Source organism: Serinus canaria, chromosome 8 (genome assembly GCF_022539315.1).
Source record: "Serinus canaria isolate serCan28SL12 chromosome 8, serCan2020, whole genome shotgun sequence".
NCBI lineage: Eukaryota > Metazoa > Chordata > Aves > Passeriformes > Fringillidae > Serinus > Serinus canaria.
The window spans coordinates 14,570,515-14,577,925 of record NC_066322.1 but is presented as its reverse complement, the minus strand read 5'-3'; positions in this window follow the sequence as shown (position 1 = coordinate 14,577,925).

Sequence of the window (7,411 nt, the reverse complement as noted above, 5' to 3'; positions counted from 1 at the left end):
GCCAGATGACTGCTGCAAGGACCAGGAGCAGTCATTGCTTAGAGGAGCTGCCTGTGAGAAACATTGAGGAGGTGTGAAGCTTTGGCGACTTGAAATCCTTGCACTATAATGATGTTGGAACTCAAGCTATCTAAGACAACATGCAGTGAAATACACTTTTGGGTTATCATATTGAGGAAGGATGGTCTCCATCCCTGGTGGTGAAATGTGAAAAGGGTGACCAGCCCTTGACCATGTCCAGATACTGAGCTGCTCCCCCAGGGACCCATGAGTGGATCCACCAGCTAGTACCAGCCTGTGCATAAGCATCCTCAGAAGCAGCTGCAGATGTAAAGACAGTCTCTGATGCAGCTTTTTGCTGTCTGACAGGACTTCATCCCCTCTCACGCACATCTGGTGTGGATTTATGTGCTCTAGAATGTGGAGAAATAAAAGCTGAACATACAGACTCAACCCATTTCACCTAAAGAGGTGAAAAGTGGGTGTTTAGATATTATCAAGTCTGTAGCTGGGAGCCATATACACGCTGTGTAAAGCTCAGAGGCATCTGGCTGGAAAGGCATCCCCTGAGAGCAGCCAGCAGACACAGCAGGTGCCAGACCCCAAGGGTGGGCAGCACAGGGAGGAGGGTTTGCACAGCTGTGTTTCACAGCATGTCTGGTGAAGTTGGTAACATCCCAGCATGGAATAATCTTGTGTTCTTTCAGCTCACAAGTGCAAAAAGATCCAGGAAAAAAGCTTGGGAACAGCTTCTTACGTACAGTGTGTGTTCCAGGCTTTTCTGAGCACTCTACAATGTCGGTTCAGAAATATTCTCAGTAAATTAGGTTTTGGGTAACAATGTCACCTCTAGTGAGACAAACCTGGGTTATTAACAAATTGTCCTATTTTTTCCCCAGACCTAGTTTAGCTATGCAAACCCAGGACTGGAGGACATTGCAAGACCTTTTTTTGCTGTCATTTAGCACAGTAAAGTGTACTACATTTAAGTGAAGCATTTTGATTTTTGCAGGTCACAGAAAGCCAGCAGAGTCATATATAATTTTGGAAGATACAGTGATGGTGCTCAGTACTGGATATAGATCTGAACCTACTTTGGAAGGTGCCATTTACAATGACCCATTATCACCAATGGTACAGGGTCTCTGTGGTGTGGACAGACACTGAGCTGCATCTGCTTACACCAGTGTGTTTATCAATCTCTCTGAATAGCTGGTTTACTATCACTGGTTGACTCTACTTCAAAAGATGCTTACAGGCAAATGGTTTTACCACATAAATCACTGTAGCATAAAGGTAGATGTGCTTTACACAGAAGTAGAGCTCCTGCCTTCTTTTCATGCTTACTCATATTAACAGGAATGTGTATGCAAATTTCCTAACCCCAGCATTTACAATAAATTGCTCTTGGGCACTTGAACTCCTTCCAGCTTGATTTAGAAGTTCAAAAGAAATATAAATACATCTATTCTCCCCCCTCCAAAAAAAAAAAAAAAACCAAAAAAACCCAGTTGTGGTAAGGGAAGCTGACTGCTTGGGTAAAAGCTTTAACTCCGTATTAGCAATTTTTAAAGGTGATGTGGTTTTGATGACATAGGGTTGTGCTCCCTCACCCTTTTGTATGTGGGTTGCTGTTCAATAAGCCAGAAAAACATAGATGACATAGATTTAAAAAATGTAAAACACAGACTGATGATTAAATACACAATGGACTTCCATATGAGGCTCCAGCTGAGATGTATTTTTTCCAATTGCAACGATCATCCCCAAACAATCACCTGGTGTCCCTATATATCCTCCAGGCCCAAGCAGCCTTTTGATTTGGGGTGCCTAATGAGATGTTTTCTTGCAGAACTGCTGCTCTTTGGATGGGTGAATGCTGGTTCTGGGGAGTTATTTTGGGTGTGTTTCTAAGGAGGGCTCTGTAAGTAAGGCTGTTATAATGAGTTGTGGCTGGAGTGTCCTGTTTAGTAAGGACAATATGTTGGAACAAAGTTGATTCAATATAGAATGATGTTGGGGTTGTTTCTGCCTTTTTAGGGGGAAAATGGATGTGCTTTATCCTGCAGTTTTTAGTGGTTGGTTGAATGCAGCTGCTATTGCACATGAATGGGGCTTTGAACCTTATTTGGTTCCTCTCTACTTTTTCCTTTCCATGATACTTTTATATATAAATATGATAATGTTATTCTATGATACTTATATATGGATAGCTCAAAGCCTCTTTATTCTAAGCATGAGTTCTGAGCATGGGCAGCTCTACACCCTGAGCTTCCACCACTGAAATCACTCATGCTGCATGACACACACTTGCAATTCTACATTACAACTAAATCCTAGCAATCTATCTTGAAATTCATCTCAGCTGGGGGGAATTAAGATGTATCTGTCTCAAGCACAATGCTGTGAAGGGATTTTACAGGTCCAGAGCCCAAATTCTCTCTCAAGTTCAAAATTTGAACTACTTCCTCCTGAACTCGGTCCTCAATTTTCACATCTAAAGAGCCTTTACCTCAACCTACATCATCAAGTGAATTAGTTTAAATGCTTTAAACATTTCTTCAAATACACACCCTCAACAACATATTTGGGTGCTGAACAGTTCAGGTGGTTGGGAGTTCAGAGCATTTTGTTATATTGAGGACTTTCTTTGCCATGTTAAAAGTATGGAATATGTCTGAGTTAGTACAGCATTAGAAAAAAAAATAGAAAAGAAAAAAAATAGAAAAAAAAGAAAAAAATAGAAAAGAAAAAAATACCTACCTTTTTTGCATGTAAAGGCTAAGTGTATTAGGCTTGTTTCAGAAACTCAATTTGACTGCTGACAGTATTTTTATTAATGAAATTTTATTCATTATTCATTCATTACACTATTAAGATCACAAATTCTATACCACAAATTGTTAAAGCATATTAATGCGTTTTTATAGCTTTTGACAGAAAAGTAAGGGGCATGTCTAGTTTTAGGGAAGAAACTTTTCCAAGAAGAGCTGGTGAGAGTAAGGTGTGTTGCACAATATTCCCACCTTGTCTCATGCCATGCCCACTGCAGAGGGGCAGACAGAACAGTCTCACCATGGCCTAGAGGCACATCTTTACTTTCTTTCATGCTCTTGCAGGAAGCAAGAAGAACAGGAAGAATAGGAAGCCTTCAGTGGTGGGTCATGAGACTGGCCCTACTAAATCTGCAGCAGATGAGTGGAAACACTGGCATGGAGGTGCATTTAAGGTAATTATGCTCACCTCTGGCAGTATTTGCATTCACTGAGTTGGTAATAAAAATATCTCTGAGGTCTTGAAAGGGCAGGGGAAACAGTCAATGAAGAGCTGCAAAATAACAATCCGCTAACTCTGCAGTAACAACTTTTTTTATTTCCACCCCTTGCTGCTGCAGGGAGCAAACAGGGCTGGATTTATCTTATCCACCTTTAAATTCATTGCTCAGCAACCAACACTATTATAGGAAAGTATTTCCAGTGTTTTGGCATGGCTGGTAGATTACTTGTTTATTCTGGTAGTATCATTTTGGGGACATAGGAAAGGAGGGCTATGGTCTTTGGAGGAAGAACTCTGAGGGAAGGGGAGTGAGCCTTTCAGGAAGAGGTAAAGTACCACAGAAGAGAAGAGAAGGTCTGAAGTGCAATTCAGCTCTGTGCTTCCATCTCTATTTTTCCAGCCTGCTTTTTCACATCTAACCAGTTTAGAAATGCTTTGGAAAGCAAATATCCCCATGTTCCTGGTGCTGTTGGTGGGTGTGGGTGGGCTCTCCCAGAAGTTTTGGTGTACTGAAACCATGGTGATCTGGAGCTGCCTGGTGTGTCACTTATTGTTCACTGCTGATTTCAGATTCACTCCTGGAACAGGGGCAAACCCAGGTTTTGCAACAAATGGGTAAACTGCAAAGAGTTCCTCTTTCATCCAAACTATTTCTGTCAAACATGGCAAACTACATGTTTGAGAGCTGCATAGTGCAGGCTTTCATGTAAAAGAAGAAAGTTTTCTCAGCTATGATGGTCTCACTAGACTTGTCAGCCTACACCTGAAAAAGGAGGAAAATTTAAAATATCCGCAATATTTCTTTCTCACTGAGTCAGCCTTACCAGGTCTGTAAGTATCAAAAGGGCTGCACTCATGGTTTCTTTGTAGCTTTATATAGCAACTGCTCTGCAATGGAGTTTCCCTTAAGAGTGGTGATGTGTGGAGGGGTGTTTGGAGTCTGGCAGATGTGTGGGTGCTGTGCAGGAGTGTGCTGAGGGTCACTGCCCCACTGCTGCCCCCACAACTGCACACTGAGGAGCTGGACACTGCTCAGTAGCAACCCTGGGGGAACTGCTACTTCACAAATTCCTGTTCTGCCATGAAACCACCAGGTCATTTGATAATAATTTTTATTGCAGTAAAAGGTTTAAGGCCAATGAACCCCTTTTCCCACTCAGACTCTGGAATGAACTCAGGGAAGCCTTGTACACTTTAATCTAGAAGCCATCTGGGATGTCCTCACTGTAAGCTGCTGGGAAGCTGAGAATATGGTACTTCAGCCATACAGAAGCCCCTGATCACACTATCTCAATTCAGAAGGTGTTTCTTCCTGTCCCCCAACCCTTGCCAAGGGCACCTGGGTGAAGACATGCTCCAGGCAAAAAATATGGTGATGCTTGGAGGGAGAGAATGTGTCACTTGTGTAATGGGGGCATTGCAGGTGCAAGGCTGCTTCATGATCTCGGGACACACATGTTCCCTTCTTCCTTCTATAAATGGTTTCCTCCTTGATTAGTGGTCTGTCTTACCACTTCTGCTTCGATGGCCTAATTTAGAGCAGGGCTACAAATTTGCATCCCTACAGCCAGCTCAATGTCCTTAATTATATGTGTCTTTTTATGTCTAAGGAAAATTTCAGGTTTGGAAATGGATGGAGAGAGAAAAGGTTTCTATCTTTGTAGCACTATGCATTCTTTCCCATGTACTATTTCCTGTAAAGACATCTGGGGCTGATTCTTGTTTATGGTAAAGCTGCTTTACATGAATGCAAAAGGGAATGGAAGCCTGAGTGATTGTGCTTTCTGCTAAAGCAATGCTGGGGGACTGGCAGAAATGGAAACCCTTCAGAGAACCAATGTCTGAGTGCAATGGCTCTGTTCTGAGGTATATTCACTGGAGCCATCTCCATCCTCCCCATCTGGGATGCTTCCCATGGAAGTCATGTTTATAACAGCCAAGCACACAGATTATCCTGGTTTTGAAAGGGATAAAAGGGGATAGTCTCCTCAAAAGCACAAACCAGTGCTTTTTTAAAATTAATTACTTTAAAGGATTTATCCATTTTCAATTACAAACTTTCTATTGTATCTGCCCTTTGGGCAGTTTTTCACCATCAAATGTCACCAGGATGAAAACTGTTAATTTCCAGAATATATGTAATACTTACCCATTCTGATAAGCTTCCTACAAAAAAGAGTTCAACCTTGTCCAGAGTTAAGAGGAAACATGACAAAGCTTACACAGCTTTCCCCTTGTTTTTAATGCATCAACCACAGTCTCTTCCATTTCCTCTTGTAAAACAAGGCTGGGAAAGTCATCAAGGAGATGCATTCATTCATTTCAAAAAGGTTGTTGAATCAGGATGGAAAATGAGATGGAAAATGAATTAATGCTGGTTTTTACTATGCAGCATCTTGGGACATGGCTCCTTTGCTTTGTCACCAGTTCAGTTCTGTCCCAATTCCAAGCCTGACATCAGTATTTAATATGCTTTGTAGATAGCAACTGTTTTTGTTGGATCATTTAATACCCTTCTCTTATGGACATAATATCCTAGAAAATTATGAAAAGTACCTGCTGTTAAATGAAACTGCCAGATGTAAAGATTTTTTTTTCATTTACAAATGTTTTGTGAAGAGCAGCGATGCTTCCTTTAATTATTCCTGTTGCCATCAGTTGTTGGCTGAAGAAGTGTTACTGAGTAAGTCTGTCACATGTCTTGTTATTAGATGAACTAAGAAAAGCCAAAACCAAAATGAAGACAATTTTCAGGGAATTTAGCAGGTCTGGTTCTATTCTTCTCATTAGTGTAAGTCTAGGATAACATCATGAAAATTGGCACAGTTAGTGGAAAACAAATTTAAGTGAGGACAGAATTGATTGATTGTACATGATAAATATAAGCAGCTGACCTGAGCAATGACTAAATTTTTAATTACATTTGCCTTGGACTCTGTTGTCCAAATGGAACACTGTCCACTGAACTAGCCCTGTACACCCGTCTGCAGTGTCTGAAGTGCCTCTGCCATCAGGACTGCTGCTGTTGTAGAGCTGTGTGCCATCTCCATTGCAGTGAGGTTTGAAAGTAGCAGTAAAAATAGGCTTCAGCACAGTTTCTTGGTGCTCGTGTTGGGGAAGATAAAGTGGCCCTTCAGGTGGGACTTCTGCTACTGAATTTAAAGAGCTGCTGTCCTGGTGGTGGTGTTGGACACCCTGAGAGTGCTGACCTGTTACCCTGAGGATGGCATGACAGGATTCAACTGAGACTGGCATTGGAAATGCCCCATCAAATTTGCCTCACCCCAATTAGGCCATGACACCGCAAGGTATGCCACCATGACACCTCAAGTTTTCTCATTCCCATTATTATGTCAGCCTGAAACACTTGTAGATCTTAAAAAACTCAGTTATTTTGAGTTTAGTGAAGTTTTCTTTATGCTCTTTTCCATAAGCAACTTTAATGTTCAGTGAAGGGTAGGTCCTGGTTCTGTGAGACATTCCCAAAAAAGCTTTTTAAGCAGCATCTTCTTGCTATCTTTTTCCCATGGTTTCTTAGTTGGCTTTTTTCTCTATTCCTGTCACAGGCACACAAACATCTTGCTAAAATTATCTGTGACTCTTCTTGCCCTGAAATGTGTTCTACTTTAGATGGTGTTGTGTGGTGGTGTGGATGTTGATAACATATTGGCATCTATTGCTTCAGTCATGATGGCTCAAAGGAAAGCAGTTGCCTGCTTGGTTTTATTGAGGCTGAATCCAAAACCCAAGGGGAAAGCACTGAACCTTCACTCTCCTCATGGGCCTTTGTTGATTATTGTAAATATTCTACTTGAAACTGGTAGAGTTGAGATGTATCCTTGTGAGATGCCTCTGTGGAAAATAAGTTGAAATCTGCCTCTTTGAGAAGAATATCATAGACTGCAACATCTTCCTTATATATTTGTATGTTTTAAAAAATATGTTGCTTTTTGCAAGTAGCAATTCTATAGAAAAGATGTACTTGCTCAGCTTGGTTAAACTTTAAGTAAAACAGGATAAAGAATTTCAGGCTTGGTGTTTGCAAGGAGCTGGAGCAACAGCTTGTAGCATTTTACTGTCAGTTAAATGTGCTGAAAAACTGTATGTGGTGTGAAACAAGGACTCATGAATATAT